The sequence below is a fragment of the Gopherus evgoodei genome, chromosome 8 (genome assembly GCF_007399415.2).
Source record: "Gopherus evgoodei ecotype Sinaloan lineage chromosome 8, rGopEvg1_v1.p, whole genome shotgun sequence".
In the NCBI taxonomy this organism is placed as follows: Eukaryota; Metazoa; Chordata; order Testudines; family Testudinidae; genus Gopherus; species Gopherus evgoodei.
The window spans coordinates 64,860,074-64,881,477 of NC_044329.1; positions in this window are offsets into that span (position 1 = coordinate 64,860,074).

Sequence of the window (21,404 nt, forward strand, 5' to 3'; positions counted from 1 at the left end):
AATAGTTTAGTTATATATTATAGACTTACAGAAAGAGACCTTCTAAAAAACATTAAAATGTATTACTGGCACGCAAAACCTTAAATTAGAGTGAATATATGAAGACTCGGTACACCACTTCTGAAAGGTTGCCAACCGCTGGTATAGAGAATACTGCAATGTAACTTGTATGAGAAGGCTGCTGTTGACTTCCATGACTTTCATTTTTCTCTCTGCTGGTGAGAAATATAATTGCTGTAAACTCAGAGAAAATGGTTATTTATTGAAGCAGAACACATTTTGGTAAGAAGCAAATGCTGACAGGCAGTGTTTCTAAGTTGACTTCACTGCATTCATTTTTCTTTAAACAGAAGTTGTTTAAATGAGTGCAGATCCAAAGAATATTCTTAAGTGTTTGAAATTTAAATCCATAAGCTAGTTTACTTGTAAAGCTGGAAAAGTTCTGAGGTAATATATAAAATCTATATAAAAAAGTATTACTGTTCATGGATTTTATTTGCATCTATAAATTTCTTTCCATCTACTCTTCACTTATTCCAAAGTCAGAAAACCTGATTACCGTGCTTGTGTATATTCCTGAAATTGTCAAACGTAAATCTTCCTGAAACTGTAATTGCCTGAAGTTATGAGTGCAGATTTGTCTAAAATAACAAGCAAGGAAGGAAGCAAAAAATGAAGCTTAATTTTAAATCTAGTTTGCCCAGCCTGTCTAATGAAAGTGCTTGAGTGGCACTGTGTGAACTAGAGTTTTTCAGTTTCAGCTGATGCCTTCCCAGATTGTATACCAGGGTGGGTTGAAATCTTGGCCATGCAGAAGTCAAAGGCAAAACTCCCACTGATTTCACTCCGGCCTAGATTTACCCAGTGTCCTAAAGACTGAGAGTTTTAAAATGAGAGATTCTGTAGAATCTTCCAGGAATGAAGAGTGGCAAGTAGGGATGGAGGAGTTGTTTTATAAAAGTGTAAGGGTTGAATCTCAGGCAATTGTATTAGATCTTTAAAAAAATTGATCACATTTAGTATAAAGGTTCCAAAAATGGTTTTAAAAGGGTTAGTAAATGATTAGATATTTTAATAAATGATTAGTTGTTGGTCTAACCAGTCAATACTTTTCCTTATTGCTATATTTTATGATCCACTGTAGGTTATGATCTATAATAGCTTTTACGGATGTACTTAGATTCAGTTTTAACATACTATTGATGTTGATAACATTCTTTCTTTATAACAGCTATTAATAATTTGTTAGCCATTTATAAATGGCACCTTAATATAAAGTGTGACCAAAAAGTTACCGTGGACTCTGGACACTGGTAGTGTGACATCACTGGTGAGGGGACTTGAAGTGCTATTGTTGCGTACAAAGAAAACATCAGGCTGTATGTTTTAACTTGGCGGGGGGAGTTGGTTGTAATTGAAAATTGGATACCTCAAGTATGTATTAATCTCACAGGATTAGTGTGTGTGTTCTCAAGTAGTTTGATAGTGCTAGCACACACCAGTGCATCTTCTCATTTAAACATGTTTAAACATACACTGTGATTGTTACAGGTTTAGCTGCATCTATGACCCATTTAGGGCACCCCTCAGCTCTCAGTCCTCATGTCTGCACCTCTCCTGGTGGGGGGAATCAGGTGATTTCTCACGCTCTTAGATTGGGTTCTGGACTACAGCTGTCTGTACCAACTGTGCTCACCTATCTGATCTAATTGAGTTTGGCATCTGCAGTTCTTCTCTTCAGGAGTCTGTGGGCAACAGTGAATATAGCGACACACCAGCCATCTTAAAACAAAAGCATTGTTTAATCTTAAGAGTAGCAGCAAAGCATAATTTAGGGTGTTTACATGTATGTTTATCTTACCTTGAGTCTTAGGCAGACCTGTCTCTTCCTAACCTTTGGGAGTCTGGGACTTAGTCTCTTCTCATAACACATTCTCCTTCTGTCTTTAAGGACCTCTTATTAAATCCAGTCGAAACTTTTCTCAAATTCCCAGGCTTTAATATGCTCCCCCAAACCAGTCTGAACTCTGCAGATGGTGGAGCTAGAGCATCAAATTAAAAAGCCCTTGTATTATTCCTCAAGTGTTTTGTAACAACCCCCCAAATGTGTGTGTAGATGTCTTATGTCAAGTTATTGTCTTGCCTTCCTGGTTGTTTTCCCAACAGTTGATTTAATCCAAGATAGTCATACACTAACCAGGTCAAGATACAGTATGCATAAATTATTACAGGCAGCTCTAAATCAATATCACCCTCCATAAATAAGAAGCACCAGGCAGATCATTAATATCCTGATTCAGTCAATAGACAAATAAGCAAACGTTTTGCCTTAGAACCTGCTTTTTAGTGCAGGCTTTAATGGATTTCATCTGAATAGAATTTATAATTTCCTTTCAGTGCAAGACTAGTCCACTGATATTTTACTGGTTTTCAGTCAGGAAACAGTGTGCTGCAGTTGCTTTGAGCTTCCATTCTTGGAGGGTATTCTATTCCTGAGATGTACTATTGTGCCCTGTTATTACGACAGGAGTTCCTTTTGATAATAAAAAGAATGAGCACTTGTGGCACCTTAGAGGTTAACAAATTTATTTGGGCATAAACTTTCATGGGCTAAAAACCACTTCATCAGATGCATGGAGTGGAAATACATTAGGAAGATAGATATATATACCGAGAGAGAGAGAACATGAAAAGATGAGGGTTGCCATGACAACTCTGAGACAAATCAATTAAGGTGGGCTGTTAGCAGCAGGAGGGGAAAAAAAACTTTTGTAGTGGTAATCAGATGGCCTATTTCAAATAATTGACAAGAAGGTGTGAGTAACAGTAAGGGGGAAATAGCATGGGGAAATAGTTTTTGGTTTGTGTAATGACTCATCCACTCCCAGTCTTTATTCAGGCTTAATCTGATGGTGCCCAGTGTGAAAATTAATTCCAGTTCTGCAGTTTCTCGTTGGAGTCTGTTTCTGAAGTTTTTTTGTTGAAGAATTGCCACTTTTAGGTCTGTAATTGAAAACTATTTCCCCATGCTGATTTTTCACCCTACTGTTACTCACACCTTCTTGTCAACTGTTTGAAATGGGCCATCCTGATTACCACTACAAAAGTTTTTTTTCCCTCCTGTTGATAATAATCCACCTTAATTGATTTGTCTCATTAGAGTTGGTATGGTAACTCCCATCTTTTCATGTTCTGTGTGTGTGTGTGTGTGTGTGTGTGTGTGTATGTGTGTATATATATGTGTGTGTGTGTATATGTATATGTGTATATATATATAATATACACACACACATATATATATATCTTCCTACTGTATTTTCCACACCATGTATCTTATGAAGTGAGTTTTAGCCCACAAAAGCTTATGCCTAAATAAATTTGTTAGTCTCTAAGGTGCCACAAGTACTCCTCATTCTTTTTGTTGATACAGATTAACACAGCTACCACTCTGAAATCTTTTGATAATGAGATTTATATGCTTAGTTATATCCTGAAATGCAAACATGATTCAGTGGGAATAGATAGTGAAGCATTATAAAGTTTTTGATCTTTTCTCTTGCATTTCTTTGAGGGGATTAAGACTCAGCCGAGTTCCCTCCTCTTTTTAACACACAATCCATATAAGTTCCTGAGGAGAAGACGTGTAACTCAATGGACTACAGTGCTCCCAATTTGCTTCTAATTTTTTCTACTGATGTTTACACCACATATTAATGGCCCCAAGACATGTGAAACTGGACAGTAGGCATCTGATTCAGGAAAGGTTGAAGTCACCTGGTAGGAAGAAGGAAGTCCTTGGATCAATTAGCAGTAACCTTGCCTCCTCCCATTAACTACATATGTTCTCTGATAGTCAAAATAGTTCAAAGTATAGAATTTCAGTGGATTGATCACTGCTCCTTGTTAAGCAAGAAGTGACATTAGCTGGAAACTCTTCCAGCTTGCCAGGAAACTACACTGTCATCTTAGATGAGGACTTAGCAAGCATGACCTATCTGAGCCAGACTGATGGCCAAGAGCTGTGCCTTCCACTGGCTGCCTGTTCATTTTGGGGTCCAATTTGGAGACTGGTATTAATCTTTAAGACATCTATCCATTTGTTGCCTACTGAGATATAAGCACTCACCAGGTAGACTGAAAATTAGAGCCCATGTTGACATTCAAGGGATGTGATGGTTATATTTCTCTTATTTTTAAGAGCTTGCAGTCTGGGTTTTGGCTCAGGCCCTAAATCAGAGTCTCCCTTTTTGAGAAGAGATACCACTAAATCATTTCTCCCAGAATGGGACTAGGTGGCCTCCCAGTTTTGTTGTTTTTTTTTTGGTACCCTTCACTAGACTAGACTGGGATAAGCTTCCACTCCCAGAAATGTCTCTGCATTATGTTCTTAGGTTTCTCTGCAGAGTCACATGTGTAGCCTGAGGCCGGTAGTGGAGGATGTAGTACCACTTCACATTTTATTTCTCCACATATCTAACCTGACAGGTTTAATTTTCACTGTGGCATGTCTCCCAGCTATTAAAAAAAAAAAAATCTCACTCATAGATTGTTAGGTTTCTGTTCTTCCTATAAGAGTGGCCAGGTTTTCCTCTCTATGGGCATAAGTAGTAAAACATTCCCAGGCTCCCTATGGGGGACATAAGTGAAATGTTGATCTTTGTAAAAGGTGTCCCTCCAGGTTAGGGTTAAGGCTTGTTGGCAGACTGGTATAGGAAGACTTGTATTATTACATCTAGCACCTTTCACCACTAAAACTCGCATTAAATACCGAAAAGAACCTTCTGAGGCTTTGAAAGTTGTACTGGTATAATTATTTTGGTTAGAGGGGTATGGATTCTTAAAATAGTCATACTGATAAAAGCCCGTGTGTGGGTACATTTATATATTCGTGTGAAGGTTATCATTATTCCCCCCCCCCCCGGAATAGCTATGCCAGTATAAAAGCACTTTTATAGTGATATAATTGCATCCATATTGGGTTATTTTTGCTATACTATAGTCAGAATAGACTATCCAAGCTTGCTTACTAATTTTTAACACTAAAGAATTTCAAAATGTGTATCTTACTAGCTAGAATCCAACTATTAATTTCAAGATTTCTCAGCTAAAAGTAGTGCCCAGTAACAATTTCAAAGCACAAATATCTTCCTACAACATGAACATCAGTGACGAACTTTGCAAATTGGGCATGAAAGAACAAAAATAAGGAAACATCTCACTCTCCTCACGCTGATCTGGATTGAAGCTGCAACAGCTTGTTTGACAGCATGAATAGACATATCATTGAAACACAATAGAAAACTTGCTTCAGATAAATGATGTATAGTAATGAATTGGTTGTTTAAAAAAAATAGTTCTGTTACCAAAATTTTGGCAACAATTGAGCTATTGTCAGACTTGGCACACAATGTAAAATTGGGTTGTACACTGAAATTCATGGGAACTTGTAAACGTACCTATTTGTCTGCAATATTTTTAACTTTGATCCTGAGCTATATTACAAGATTTTGCCTTATGAATATCAGGATCGATTAATGTGACCTGTTAGGGTCATTTTACTCAGTCAGAAGTCAACTGCTGTCATTCTAAAGAAGAAATGCAGTGTTTCCCATACTGAAAAAGGACCACTGGGAGTATATGTGTGAGTTTCAAGCAGTACTGACAGCAGTAAAAGACACTCTTGCTGCTGCTTAGGTAGTTGTGGTAAAGCAGTGACCAAGTTGTCAAGATCTAATCTCCAACGTGCTATATATTGATTAGTTAGCTTTTTATATGACACGTACTGGCTCTTTACAATGGAGCTTCTTTTTATGGTAGTCTAAGTGCTGACAAGCTGAAAAATTGTTTTTTATCCCACTGGAAGACAAATAGAAGAATATTACAATCAGAATATAAAAATAGTTTACTGTGAAAAGGGGTAAAACTCAGCATTTTGGATGCTCTTTTCAATACAAGCCTTTCCACATTGAAGTACAGAGTATAGCAACTCTTCCACTGTGAGGCCATGTTCCAGGATATACTTCATCTCAGGTTTTATGCAGGTGTGTGAATATGTATGTGTGCTAGAAACAGAACGGATTCCTTGCTCTTATTCAGATATGGTTATGCACATGCAAGAGTAGAAACATGCATGTGTTTGGATGTGTCCAGCAAAATGCATTATGGTTAAATGTTCTATGTAAATTGTTGTGAGGTTCTCAGTTTTACTATGTGTAAATTTTGTCTTTTACTAAATCTAACAGTTGAGAAAAATTGGAAATTTTAAAAAAAACTAAACACTTGTTGCCACCTGTAAAATTGATGTTTCTAGATAGTTGGGTAGAAAATTGCCTGTTGACAATAGTTACAATGCAGTCTCATTGTTTGTGTAAGTGGTGTGCTCATATTCAATATATTGTCATGCTTCTCTTCACATTCATTGCTAGGGTTCCAAAATAAAGTTGTTTGTTAATACTTACAATTTGGATTACACTAGCAGCTAGAGCCCCTGTTGTGATAAGTGCTATATATACACATACTAAGACCATCCCTACCTTCTAGAGTGTACAGTCTAAATAGATAGAACAGACAAGGGGAAGGACATTTTAAAGATGGCAGATAGAACTTACATGATTAGCCTGAGCACCACCTGAAATCTCTCAGGAGTTGACCCCAGATCTTTCAAGTTCCAATCTGTCACCTTAACCACAAGGCAACCCTTTTTATGCTCACTGGCAAAAATAAAAATAAAAAAAGGGAAGAAAAACTTCTTGCCAAAGAACAGTCTTTGCCTTGAGTGACCAAGGCAACGCAAATGCTCAGTGTACTGGGTAGTAGTTCACCAAAGGACTAATATCACTTCCATGTTCCTGTGGTTGCCAGGTACCATTAGGTTCCAACTCCTGCGATTGAGCAAGCTATTACTAGTTCGCCAGAATCTAAGGGTAACTGTCAGGCAATTTATCTGTGCCATATGTAACTATGCAGTATTCTTAATCTTACCCTGGTCTGTCTGTCCTCTGTGCTGTTTGCGTAAACCCAATAGGTGTATTATGTCTCAAATTTAGATGGTAAACGCTGCAGGATAGGGGATGCCATTTATTCTATACAATGCCTAACATCATAAAGTCTGTAGAAATTGGGGTGTTTGGGTGCTATTATACAAACAATTAGGACAGTACAAGAAGGTTGCTAAAGAAAATAATGTGAAATTAAGAAAGGGAAAATTTTAGACTGAACAGCAGGGGAAATTTCCTACTGTGAAATTGTCAGGTTGTGAAATACTCTGCATGGGAAAGTGGTGACAAGCCAGTAGCAGGGCAGCTCTTCACAAAAGCCAGACAGCGTTTTCCCCTAGGGGCTGGAGATGGACCTGCACTAGTAAGTTCCCCATCTCTGGACTTTGGCTTATTCTATACTTAAAAATTAGATTGACTTAGCAATGTTACTCAGGGCTGTGAAAAATTTCACACCCTGAGCACTGTACTTTGGTTGATCTAGCCCCCAGTGTAGACACAGTGAGCTCAATGGATGAATTCTTCCATCAACATTACTACCTCTCAGAGAGATGGAATAACGGTATGAGTGGAAAAATCCCTTCTGTCAATGTAGGAAGTATCTACACTATGGCACTACAGCTGCAGTGGCTGTAGTGCAGACATGTCCTTCACTAATTGCTGACACCAAGGTGAGAGTGGGGTTGACAGAAGGGAAAGTGGGTGGTGAGGGGAAATGAGGTGTCAATGTGACACTTGTCCACCAGACATACATATCAGCAGGTGAGGAAACTGAGGCAAAGGACTGACAAAAAATAATTTGGGAGTGGGAGTCTTACTTTCTGTATAAACATATAGTTGATGTATTGTTTAACCAAATTAATATAGTGTGCCTTTCTCTCTCAGTAAAAGTTTCTTTGTTTCATACACTGACCCATTTTTTGTGACAGGAGTAGTATTTCCCTAGTCTCTGTTTGCCAGAACCTGGGAATGGGCGACAAGGCATGGATCACCTGTTCTGTTCATTCTCTCTGAAGCACCTGGAATCGGCCAGCATCAGAAGATGGGCTGTTGGGCTAGATGGACCTTTGGTCTGACCCAGTATGGCCATTAAGGATAGCGATCTAGGTTTTCCAGGCTTCTGGGCAGGGGCTTGAGCCAGTGCATTTGTTAATTTCAAGAGAAACTCCTAGATATTTGAGCCCAACTCTTCTTGTTGTCAGTAACACTTGGCATAAGACGTGTTTAGAACACTTATAAATTATTTAGGGAAAGCACTGTGGTGTTCAATGCACAAATATTCTAATGTCTTACCTAAAATTTGATTAACAACTTGTCTACGCATGTAGGGAATTCACTGTAGAGAATGATCCTACAATGGCAGTCAGCTGGATTCATTGATATGAGGTACCTTCTTTTCTAAAATTTTCATTCTATATGTATTTGGCTCTTCAAATATTTTCCTCAGTCTTTTTGGCCTGGATCAGTATCTGGTCTTTCCTTTGGAGACCTCTCACTCCCCTAAATACCGATACAGCCAAATGCATCTTCGGTTAGTATTTGTAAACACAACTCATTGTGCAGATTTTCTACAAGAATAGAATTTTAATGTGAAGAAAGATCTCATGACATACTGCATAGTTTTTGTTTTTTTTTTCTCTTCATCATGATTTTTATGGTATACCATGATAAAACTACAGAGCTCTCGAGAGATTTACAGAATACCAAATTCACATGGGTGGAAGGTGATTTGGGGGTCTAAAATCAGGGTCAAGGGTAGGACCTATATTATCTAATCTAAAACTGCATGTGATGGTAGTTCCCTTTGCTATGCTTCTCAAAATATTTGTGCAAATCTTCAAGGTGAAAGTGTAGATGGCCAAGAAGATGATAGAAGAAAGCTATGGTCACTTTTAACCATTTTGTCAAAGTGAGAAATGGCTTATGAGAATTATAGCAGAATAAATACTTGTCAAAACTTCATCTTAAGAAAGAGCTTACAAATGACGGCAATTTGATATAATCTGTGCTTTAGACAGGAATAGCATGAGGATATGGATATGGAACATCACACAGACTGTCTCAACAGTGCTCTTATCCTCACAATCTGAAAGCCAAAATTAATATTAAGTCACTGCTGGTATTCCAGCAAATGTTTCATGCTCTGCCATAAAACATGAAGATGAGCATCTTAAAACCTTTTCCTTTACTTAATCATTGGGCCTGTACTATGATTTATGCCATCAATTTTGCAAGCAAAGCCTTCAGAGGATATGGAGTATCCAGAAATATCTAATGCTACCAAATATGCTGATTTGCTTTTATTCTAAAACCAGATGCAGAAGCCCAGGACTATGACCTGGTGAAGATATTTAAGTAAATGACATTAAAATAAATACATAAGCTGGGAAAGGTCAGTGACTCATGAGTGATTTGTTCTAAGTAATGAACTGATATAAATTCAACACTCTCTATAATATGGACAAATTTTAAACCTAGTTGGTAGACACCTGGTAGTTTTCTCTTTTTCCAGCTTTCTGTTCATTTCAGAATAAGCGAAATGTTTGACTGTTATATTCAAGTCTTGTTTAAAAGAAAAAGTTTGTCTTCACACTGATACTGACCAAAGTAAAGAGGCTTATAACTAAAATTAAGATTTTGTCACTGTTGTTTTTACTAAAAGTCACTGACTGTTTATAAGCAATAAACAAAAAATCACAAGACCCCCTGACTGCACTAAAAATAACTGAGAGGCAAAGCTAGGTATGGTGGGGAGCAGGAATGACAGCTAGTGTCCCATGGGGTGGGACTGGCAGTCCGAGCCCCCCCGCCATGGTGTGTGTGGGGAGGATAGAGCCCTGTCCTTCCCACAATGGGGGGCACTGCCCCAGCTCCAGTGGGAGCATGTAGCCTCCACTCCAGAGCTCATAGGTGGCAGGTTTGTATAATTTATGGTGGTGCCCCCCGCTCCCGCTCCTGCCCTGTAAGCCGATATAAAATGAAGCTACAATGCGTTGGCACTACAAGATTACAAGGGTCAATTAAAAGTGGAAAGTCAGAAGCAGCACTTGCCTGCTTCAGTATATGCTATTATATTTTGTTGCACCTGTTTTGACAAAGTGGGAGTGTTCTTAATGTTTTCTCTGAATACTGTGTGGATGCCTCAGTTTCCCCTGCAAGATGCCAGCTGAAGATGTTGGGGACAAAGAGATCAGGTGGCCTTCTTGTCCAGAAGAGAGACAAAGGCTAGAGGAGGGAGTGTCAGTTTGAAGCTGGCTGGGGAAATGGAGAGAGGCCCAGAACTTGGGTCTAGGCTCCCCATCCTTCAAGATGGACCTGACTGAGGGGTCCTGTTTTCTGTACCTACAAGCTGTTTTAGACTGTGATCCAGTCGTCTAATAAACCTTCTGTTTTACCGGCTGGCTGAGAGTCATGTCTGACTGCAGAGTTGGGGTGCAGGGACCTCTTGCTGCCCCAGGATCTGCCTGGGCAGACTCGCTGCGGAAAATGCACAGTGTGGAAGGGCAAACTGAATGCTCCGAGGTCAGACCCAGGAAGGTGTAAGCTTCTTGCCCTGGAGACAGTATGCTCAGAGAGAGGAGGCTCCCCAAGAATCCTGACTGGCCCTGTATGGAGTAGTTCCAATGCATCCCAGCATCCCCTTCCACACCATGCACTTCCTGGAAGTCCGCACAGGCACTGACACTCTCTCCTCTATCCTTTGTCTCTTCCAGGCATTAGGAGGCCACCTGATCTTTGTTCTCCAACACTTTCAGTAGGCACCTTGCAGGAGAGCGGCCCAGGACATCAGTTGCCTGGAGACAGGGTTTCGGCCATTCTCTGTGCAGATGGCATCACACTAGCACTCTAGGGCTCTACAACAATCACACACCCTTATCCCACCATCTAGATCCTTGAGAAATGCATAGGGGAAACTGAGGAACCCACACAGTATTCAGGGAAAACCTTAAGAACATTCCCACTTTGTAACACCTATATACTTTAAAAGGTGTAAAATCAAGTATTGTGCTAAACAGAATGATACTCCAAACTGACCACCAAATTTAAGTTGCACATTTTTCTCCTCAAGTGAGGGCTCTGGGGTGGGGCTGGGGATGAGGGGTTCACAGTGCAGGAGGCTGCTCAGGCTTGGGGTGCTGGGGGCGCAGGATCTGGGGTGGGTCAGGGCTGGGGATAAGGAACTTGGGATGCAGACAGGCTGCCCCAGAGCTAGGACCAGAGAGGACTCCTCCCCACCCCCTTACTGGCAGCAGCAAGCTTCAGGGAAGGGATTCCTGTGTCCCTTCCCCCCCCCCCCCCCGCCCGCAGCACACCACAGTCACTGCACATGCTCCTAGGGGCTCTCTCAGGTCCAGAAAGCCCACTCGCCTCCCCTATGGTGGGTTCTGGGGCGGGAGGTTGACATCACATGTGGCCTCTCCTGCTGCTGCCTGTGGGTGCTGGGGGCCGGGGGAGAGAGCTCCCAAGCACGTGTGTGCCTCCTTCCCGCTCCTCTCTCCCTCTTCCCCGCCCCCGGTGCTCCAAGAGGCTGCCTGCCACTGATCTCTCTAGCCTTAGGCAGAAGCAGCACAAACAAGGGAGAGAGGCACTGGCTGTTTTCTTTCAGGCAGGGAAGCTCCAAGGCGGTGGCAGGGGAGAGAAACAGCTCCAAATATTGGTGGAGCACAGCCCTCAGCCTTGGATATTCCTGGTGCTTGAGCACCTTGAGCCCATATAACCTGCCGCCCCTGCCAGAGCTGGCTGCAGCTGTGGGGCACACAGTCCCAGTTCCAACACCAACCACATACGCACAGCCCTAATGGCAGCTGAGGGTTAGGGGAAACAGGGCTCTTGGAAGCCATGAGGGAGGCACACGGCCCCTGCTGCAGCCCGCCTCTGCAAGCCGTGGGGCTGGGATGCATGGCCCTAGCTCAAGCTGCAGGGCTTGGGTGCATGGTCCTGGTTCCAGCCCCAGCTTCGGCCATTGAAGCTGCAGAAGTCACGGTGGTTTGGTAAAGTCACGGAATGCGTGACTACGGTGACCTCCGTGACTAAATTGTAGCCTTACTTATAACAGAGTAATCTATATCTTTGTTGTCCTTCCACTATCTGAAACATGGCAAGCGAGAGTGTGGCAGGGAAAATAAAAATACATAAGAGAGAGACCTTAGAGCTGACTGAATTACAAATAAGTCTCATCGGAAGAGAATATAAGGAAACAGCAAGGGTGGCAATGTTATTCTTAAAAAGTGCTTTTTCTTGTTAAGCACACAGTCCACTGAAAGTTAATGGGACTTAGGCTCCAAAGTCATTTAGATTGCTATTGTCAAACTAATGTGAAAGATATTCAAATACTATGGTGATGGGTGTCAGTCCAAAACCTTAATATAGTTTGATAAAACCAATATTTATCTTCACTCGTGTTTGATGCTTTGTTACAGTGAGTCATCTGATGATCAGTGGGAGGGTTGCCTAAGCAAGCACTGCAAGACTGGGCCCTTTGTGGGACTCCTCTGTTTTATTTATATAAAATAATACGTTTGTGATTTGTTTAAAACATCAGAGGGGTAGCCGTGTTAGTCTGGATCTGTAAAATAACAACAGAGAGTCCTGTGGCACCTTAAAGACTAATGGATGTATTGGAGCACAAGCTTTCGTGGGTGAATACCCACTTCGTCAGATGCATGTGTTTTGTTTAAAACAGTGGTTCTTAACCTTTCCAGACTACTGTATTCCTTTCAAGAGTCTGATTTGTCTTGCCAACCTCAAGTTTCACCTTTATTTATGTTGATGTACCCCCAGAAGACCTCTGCATACCCCAAGCGGTGTACCTCTGGTTGAGAACCAATGGTTTAAAATAACATAATATGTATTTTATTTACAGATAGTGTTTTCAGTGCAAAAATACAGTACATTTCTAGCAAACAGGATGCAACTTCTTTTAATTTCTCTCTCATGTATCTGATATGACTCTCCTATGCTGGCTAGAAGCCCTGTCTGATTTTCCATTATATTTATTTTATTTGTGTTTGTTTTTCTTTCCAATATTTTTGAGAATTAGTCATTTGGCAATTAGATAAGCCTTGTTGGTACATTGCAATGCTCCAACTATAAATATTTGTGGATCTGTGGGTAAATTAGAATTTAAGTTTAGTTTAATCTATAATCGTTTCCAGAAAGAATTAACTATCAGATGAATCCACATTTAATGGTTATTATAGTAGCCAGTAATACATGTCTTTACTTGTATGAACAGGCTTATAGATGTCAATAGGACCATTCTCCTAAAGACAGACTACCTGTGTGAGTAAGGTCTGGAGAATCCAGCCCCAAGTTGCCATTTTTGTCCTTGAAATTCCAGCTTTTTGTTTGTTCTTTTTTTGAAAATCTTGGCTAAAGTGATTAGTGATTTTGAGTATCCAGCTTGAGACATATAAGGAGTCCTGATTTTCGGAAGGGTGGTGTTCAGCACTATCTGGAAATCAGGCCTCTTTAAAGTGTACCTAGTTGGACTTTCAAACATGGAGTCACAGACAATCATTTTACTTTTGAGAATCCCAGACCCTTATTTGTTGAATGATAGTATATTTTAAATGTCTCTTGTTAGTACTTTAGTATCAGAAGATCTATGATAGCTTTCCTAAATTCCAAGGCCCGAAGGGACCACTGTGATCATCTAATCTGACCTCCTGTATAACTTCCTCAAAATAACTCCTGGTGCATAGCTTTTGAAAAACATCCAGTCTTAATTTTTAAGCAATTGTCAGTGATGGCGAATCCACTATGACCCCTGGTAAATTGTTCCAATGGTTAATTACTCACCATTAAAAATTAGGCCTTATTTCCCATCTGAATTCAACTTCTAGCCATTGAATTGTGTTGTACCTTTTTTTAGTTTGAAAAGCCCATGATTAAATATTTGTTCAGCAGGTACTTAGAGTATAATCAAATCACTCCTTAACTTTCTCTTTATTAGACTCGAGCTCAATCTATTTTGTTTATCACTATAAGGCATGTTTTCTAATCCTTGAATCTTTCTTGTGGCTCTTCTCTGAACCCTTTATCCGATACTTCTTGAATTCTGGGCACCAGCACTGCATGCAGTCTTCTAGCAGCAGTTGTACCAATGCCAAATATAGAGGTAAAATTGCCTCTCTACTCCTACTCAAGATTCCCCTGTTTCTTCATTCCAGGGTCACATTAGCTCTTTCAGCCGCAATGTCACACTCGGAGCTCAAAGCTGATTATCCATTTGTTGTACAAATTTGTCCCAGATCCATTATTTTACTTACTATCCTAACCAAGATATTTCCATTGCTTTAGTATCTGGGAGGCAAACACAGTGTATTACCATTCATTATTTGAAGCCATTTCTGTAAGAAACTTAAACATGTACATAACTTTAAGCAAACAAGTAATCTCCTGGAAGTAAGTGAGACTACTGAACTATTTAAAATTAGAAGCATGTTTATGTAGATTGCTGAATCGGGTTTATATAATAAGAGGTTTGCATCATGCTTTACAGAAAAAATAACACAAGATCTGTATCCCAAGAATGTGAGGCCTTTATCCTGCTCCAACTGAAGTCAGTGGCAAAGCAATCACTGGCTTCAAAAGGAGGTGAATTAGGCCCTATAGTAAACAAGGGATTATAAACATTATGACAGATGGTGGGCTTGAGATCTGGGATGGAGACATAGGGCTTGTCTACATCAGAAAGTTGCAGCGCTGGTGAGGGAGTTACAGCGCTGCAACTTTGAAGGTGTACACATCTGCAGGGCATCACCAGCGCTGCAACTCCCTGTTTGCAGCGCTGGCCGTACTCCCGTTTTGTCTCGGGTGTAGAGGATCCAGCGCTGGTGATCCAGCGCTGGTAATGCAATGTAGACACTCACCAGCGCTTTTCTTGACCTCCGTGGAATAAGCAGGTATCCCAGCATACCTGAGGATATCTCACTGGTAATCAAGAAAACTCCTCTGCCCTGTGCTCACCTGACCCCTCCTTTAAATGGCCCGGGAAATTTAAAAAATCACCTTCCTGTTTGCTCAGTCAGGCGTGGAGTGCAATTAATCAATCAATCAGTCAGCGACCATGCCTCCACGCAACAAATGAGCCCCAGCATGGACCAATGCAGAGCTGCAGGATCTAATTAGTGTGTGGGGAGATGAGGCTGTTCAAGCACAGCTGCGCTCCAGAAGGAGAAACTACGATACCTATGGTCAGATATCGCAGTCCATGATGAGAAGGGGCCACGAACGGGACGCCTTGCAATGCAGAGTAAAAATTAAGGAGATGAGGAGTGCATACTGCAAAGCCCGTGAGGGAAACCGACGCTCAGGAGCAGCCCCCACAACCTGCAGGTTTTACAAGGAGCTGGATGCCATTCTTGGGTGTGACCCCACCGTGAATCCTAGAAGCACGATGGAGAGTTCAGAGCAGGGAGAAGTGGGGGATGGTGTAGAGGATGAATGCAGTGATACTACTGGCATTGAGGGGGACACCCCGGAGTCTCAGGACACAGGCAGCCAGGAGCTCTTCTCTAGCCCTGAGGAGACTAGCCAGTCACAGCAGCTGGAAGCGGACGTTGATGAGGAAGCTGAGGATCGTGCTCATGGTAAGTAGATTGCAATGCTTTGTGATAGCAGGATTCTCGTTATGGCTGACTGCATGCATGCCTAAACGTGGAATAGCCCATTGATTTGATCTATGACATCTGTGTAATCTGCCTGAGTAATCTCTTGAAAAGTTGCAGCTAGATCTTGGGCAATGTGCTTTAACAAGTTTATAGGTAGAGCCACCGTGGTCCCTGTCCCGGTCAGGCTAACTCGTCCGATCCACTGTGCAGCGAGGGGTGGGGGGACCATGGCCGCACACAGGCGAGCTGCATAGGGGCCAGGGCGGTATCCGCATTCCTGTAGAAGACCCTCCCGCTCTTCCTTGGTAACACGCAGCAGTGATATGTCTGGCATTATGAAAGCCTGTGGATAGTTTAGGGATAATTGAGGGCAGGTAGCTAGAAGCACGGCTCCCCAGCGCAAGGCGCTCTGTTTCCTCTGCCCCAATCCACCCCCCCCCCGCCCTTCCCAGCACGTAGGCATCCAGGCGGGGTGCTTCTTCCTCACTGATCCCCCCTTCCAAGCGGGAACCGTGTTCTGCGGGGTGCTTCTTCCTCGCCGATTCCCCCTTCCAAGCGTGAAACCTGCCCTGCGGTGTGCTCTGTCCGTCCCCCACCCCCCCCTCCAAGCGGGAACCGTGTCCTGCGGGGTGCTTCTTCCTCGCCGATCGCCCCTTCCAAGCGTGAAACCTGCCCTGCTGTGTGCTCTGTCCGTCCCCCACCCCCCCTTCCAAGCGGGAACCCTGTCCTGCGGGGTGCTTTTTCCTCACCCGGCCCCCCTTCCAAACAGGAACCAAGGCATCCCAGTAACATGGGAGAATTTTAAGCAAAAGTACTCACCCCATTGCTAGACATGTCTTAGCTTTCTTGAACTCTACAGTGTTATGTGAGGTATGTGAGAGGGATGCTACCTACAGTTTCCAATGTCCTTCAAAAGTTGATAATAAACAATGATGCCCCTGTGTTTTACATGTCTCTATCTCTACTTTTTCTAGGCAACTCGAGTAATGCAGCTGTGTCACCGGCCTCACGTAGATTGCAGAATTTGAGGCGCAATCCTAGGAAATCAAAAGAGGAGCTGATCAAGATCGTTCTGAACCACTACAACAGGGAAAGCAGGAAGACTGAGGAGTGGAGAAAAAGTGTACAGGAATGGAGGCTGACTGAAAGCAGGAAACAGGAGTTGTCTGCCAAAAAAATAGCCAGGCAGATGATGAGACTCCTGTCTCGCCAAACCAAGTCTTTTGAGTCTCTTGTAGCCATGCAGACAAATATATACCGTGATATCCCACAGCCTTCCCAAAGCACTGTTCCTTGTCCCCCTGTGTATCCTCAAAATAGCTTTATGCAGCACCCAGTTCCTTATTATCATCAGCTGCCCCCAACACCTATAAGATCACCTAGTAACCAAGATATGTTTAATTCTTACCCAGTGCACTCCACCCCCATCATTCTGCAGCAAAGTAATGGTGAGTTGCATCAGACGGTTACAATTGAGTAAAATAGGAAATAGTAAAACATCTGAATGTACTGTGAACCACCCATACCCCCTTTCCTGTTTTTTACTGTATGACAAATAAAAAGATTTGGTTTGTATTTCTTTCAATATGTTTTATTGGTGATAGAAAAGGTAAATTATACACAGCAAGGTAAAGCAAAGCACAACACATGCACCAAACATTACTGCTGGCTCTCAGCATCAAATTGCTCCCTTATAGCATCCCTAATCCTTGAAGCCCTTTCCTGGGCCTCCCTATTAGCCCTGCTCTCTGGCTGAGCAAACTCATTCTCCAAACGTCTAACCTCGGAGGTCCATGCCTCACTGAACCTTTCACCCTTCCCTTCACAAATATTATGGAGGGTGCAGCACGCGGATATAACAGCGGTAATGCTGCTTTCCATCAAATCTAGCTTCCCGAACAGACTGCGCCAGCGAGCTTTCAAACGGCCAAAAGCACGCTCCACAGTCATTCTACAGCGGCTCAACCTGTAGTTGAACCGTTCCTTGCTCCTGTCAAGCTTCCCCGTATATGGTTTCATGAGCCATGGCATTAATGGGTAAGCGGGGTCTCCCAGAATCACGATGGGCATTTCCACGTCCCCTACTATTATCTTGTGATCTGGGAAAAAGGTCCCGGCCCTAAGCCTCCTGAACAGGGCACTGTTCCTAAAAATGCGTGCATCGTGCACCTTTCCAGGCCATTCAGAGTAAATGTCAGTGAAATGCCCACGGTGATCCACAAGCGCTTGCAGAACCACAGAGAAGTACCCCTTGCGATTAATATACTCCGATGCCAGGTGGGGTGGAGAGATAATAGGAATATGCGTCCCATCTACTGCCCCTCCACAGTTAGGGAAGCCCATTTCTGCAAAGCCATCTAAAATGTCCTGCATGTTCCCAAGAGTCACGGTTCTTCTTGTCAGTGTTCGATTAATGGCCCTGCAAACTTGCATCAGCACCATTCCAACGGTGGACTTTCCCACTCCGAACTGGTTCGCCACCGATCGGAAACAGTCTGGAGTTGCCAGCTTCCAGATTGCAATAGCCACCCGCTTCTCCACAGAAAGGGCATCTCTAAATCTCGTGTTCGTGCGCCGCAGGTTGGGGGCGAGATCATCACAAAGTCCCATGAAAGTGGCTTTCCTCATACGAAAGTTCTGCAGCCACTGCTCGTCATCCCATGACTGCAGGACGATGTGATCCCACCACTCAGTGCTGGTTTCCCGAGCCCAAACGCGCTGGTCCACGGAGCAGAGCACGTCTGTTATTGCCACTAGCATTGTACTGTCTGCATATTGATGCGATTCAGTACCATCGTCCCACTCCTCAATGTCAGTCACACGCACATTTAGCAGCCTAAGGATTAGATCAACAGTAAGGCGAGATGTGCTGGCAATAGTCATTAGTAAGGTATTCAGTACCTGAGGATCCATTCTTGAAAGATAATGCAGAAAAACCGCTTTAGAGTCACAATGCTGCCACAGTGCACCGCATGTGTACCAAAGCAACGCTGGCCGTTGGAACAGAAACAGGAAGCAGAAGGACAATCACACTTCCTTCCCCTTCCCACAAGCCCCAGCACCGCTTTGGGACGAGGTGCCCTGTGGGATAGCCGCCCACAATGCATCACTCCCAACAGTGCTGCAGTGTGGCCACATCTAACAGCACTTGCAGCGCTGCTAGCAGTAAGTGTGGACACTCTGCAGCGCTGGCCCTATACAGCTGTACTAATACAGCTATAACAACCAGCGCTGTAAAGTTTTAGATGTAGACATGGCCATAGTTTAAAAAAAAAGTAGGTAAGGGAAAATGAAAAATTTCAACTTGCTTATAAGTATATGTCAAGTCTGTTCTCCTTAGGTTAAGCAATTGGTTTATTTAGTAAAAGATTAGGGTATTTAAATGTTGTTGAAGCTAATCTTCCAGTAATAACCAGGCTGATGTTCCTATGCAAATATCAGCAATCAGGTTTAGTAGCTGATCATCTTCCCTAACTGTAAATAGTGCCAATTATTATGTTCACTTAATTCATACAGATCTCTGCTTAAGCAGAGGAACACATTATGAAAGACTTGCTTTCCAATAGTTTATTTTTTCTATTGAAATCACACAAATTATTTTTTGGAATCTATTTTAAATGCAAGGTTGTCCCATAATATACTATGTTCATGGGAAAGTAGATTAATGCTATTTCTTGGAAATGTTAGTTATTTCCTTCCTTGTGCAATTGTGAGAGGCAGGGAGCTTTCTTAAATTGATCTCAGTATTGTCTGGGTAATCAGTCTCCTTCTAGACTTCTTATTCTTCACAATTTCCTTAACTCTTTCCTCAAACCAATAAATACCTCATGGTACTTTTTTTTTTTTTTTTTTAAACACCTGAACTGTGGCACCACTTCTTCTTCCAGAGTCCCTGCGCTCACACTGCCCCTCCCCTCACGGCTCTGTCCCCTTCCCCTGTTGCTAGTCCTTACTACTTTTAAAACTGGTGGGGCTATGGCCCCTTTTACCCCTCTACTCCCCCGCTCCGTTCCGGCACCACTGATTGGGGCCAGAGTTTCAGAGATCACAACAGTTCTGTGTTGGAAGGAAGTACTATATCCCCTTTTAAGAGGTGGGGAACTGAGGTCCGGAGAGGAAAAGTAACTTGCCCAAAGTCACACAGGAAGTTTGTGGTAGAGCAGGGAATTGAACCCGAGCCCCCTATATTCCAGGCTAATCATGGATCAGGCAAGAAGCAGAGTACATTGGTCAGATTATTAATCCAGATAAAACTAAATCCCTGGCCATTACCATCAAGCATAGGCGCCGACTCTGTGGGTGCTCCAGGGTTGGAGCACCCAGGGGGAAAAATTAGTAGGTGCTCTGCACCCACCGGCAGCCCAGCTCCCCCCTCCTCGCCGCCGCCGCCGCCTCCCCCCAGCATGCCGCGTCCCCGCTCATCACTCTCCCTCCCTTCCAGCGCTTCCTGCTGCCCAGCTGCCTAACAGCTGTTTGGTGACGCTTATGACTTAACGGGAGGGAGGGGGAGGAGTGGGGACACAGTGCACTCAAGGAAGGAGGCAGAGAAGAGGCAGGACAGGGGCGAGGACTTGGGGGAGGGGGTGAAGTGGGGGCAGGCGGGGTCAGGGACTTTGGGGAAGGGGTGGAATGGGGGCATGGCGAGGGTGGTGCAGGGGTGGGGCCAGGGGCAGAGGTGGGGATCAAGCACCCACCGGGAACAGGGAAAGTTGGTGCCTATGTCATCAAGCAGCCTCCAGCTTCAGACTACAACCGGCTCAGTATTAACCTGCCCAGCTGGGACATCAAGCAGCTAGCAACTGTCAAATATTTGGGAAATGCCCTAGACAGTTCTGGAGGATACTTGGAAGATGTAGACATTTATATAGCAGCAGTGAGTGCCATATTTTGGGCCTTCAATGGCCTCTGTGGGGGCATTGTGACATCAACCTTACCATGAAGTTGTGCATAAGAACAAGGTATATACCGCCTCTCTTGTATGGCAATGAGATGAAGAAAGCTGAAGAGTGGTGGACAGACATTTTTCAATTCTTGTATCTCAGCTGCTTCATATTAACTTGCAGGACAAGATCAACAATGAGGATATTCATAACTGAACCCATCAACCACTTTCATCAGCAGTCATTTGGAACCAGTTGCTTTCTTGATAGAGACATATTACTAGGATGGAAAACACCTGCAAATGACAATGTGTTTACCAAGAAATGCTGGTATCTGGCAATCATGTGGTCACCAAAATCTTTATTGGTGTAAGAACATCACCAGTGGTGGCCATAAATTGAATATCCAGCCAGACCACCTTAAGGAACTAGCTAGAGATTGACCTGGGCAGTGCTTGAGCTGTAATGAGGCCATGTCTCTTTGGGATTCACTAGGATTCATAGATTTTTTGAGGTCAGAAGGGACCATTGTGGTGGTGGTGGTGTTAATGATGTCCCTAACATTGTTCCTCTCAGCTGTAGCTCAACTGCTCTAAGCCAGGTATCTGCCCACTTCTAAATGATGAAATATTTTGATTGTTTTCCTTTATTTCTTTTGCTATTTTTATACTGTCCTCTAGTCTTGTAAAAATATACATTTTTGCAATGACAATGCTCGTCCTTATTTCCTGTCCTAAACTACTATGTAGTGACAGATTTTCAAAAGAATTCAGTTCCTATATATGCACATCAATAGGGGTCTGATTTTCAGAAGCTTAATCACTCAGCATGTAGAGTTCTTTTGAAAAATCTGCCCCTTAGTGTGTTTCTATACTGATGAACATTTTGGTGGTGGCCAAGTCTTTCTTATACAC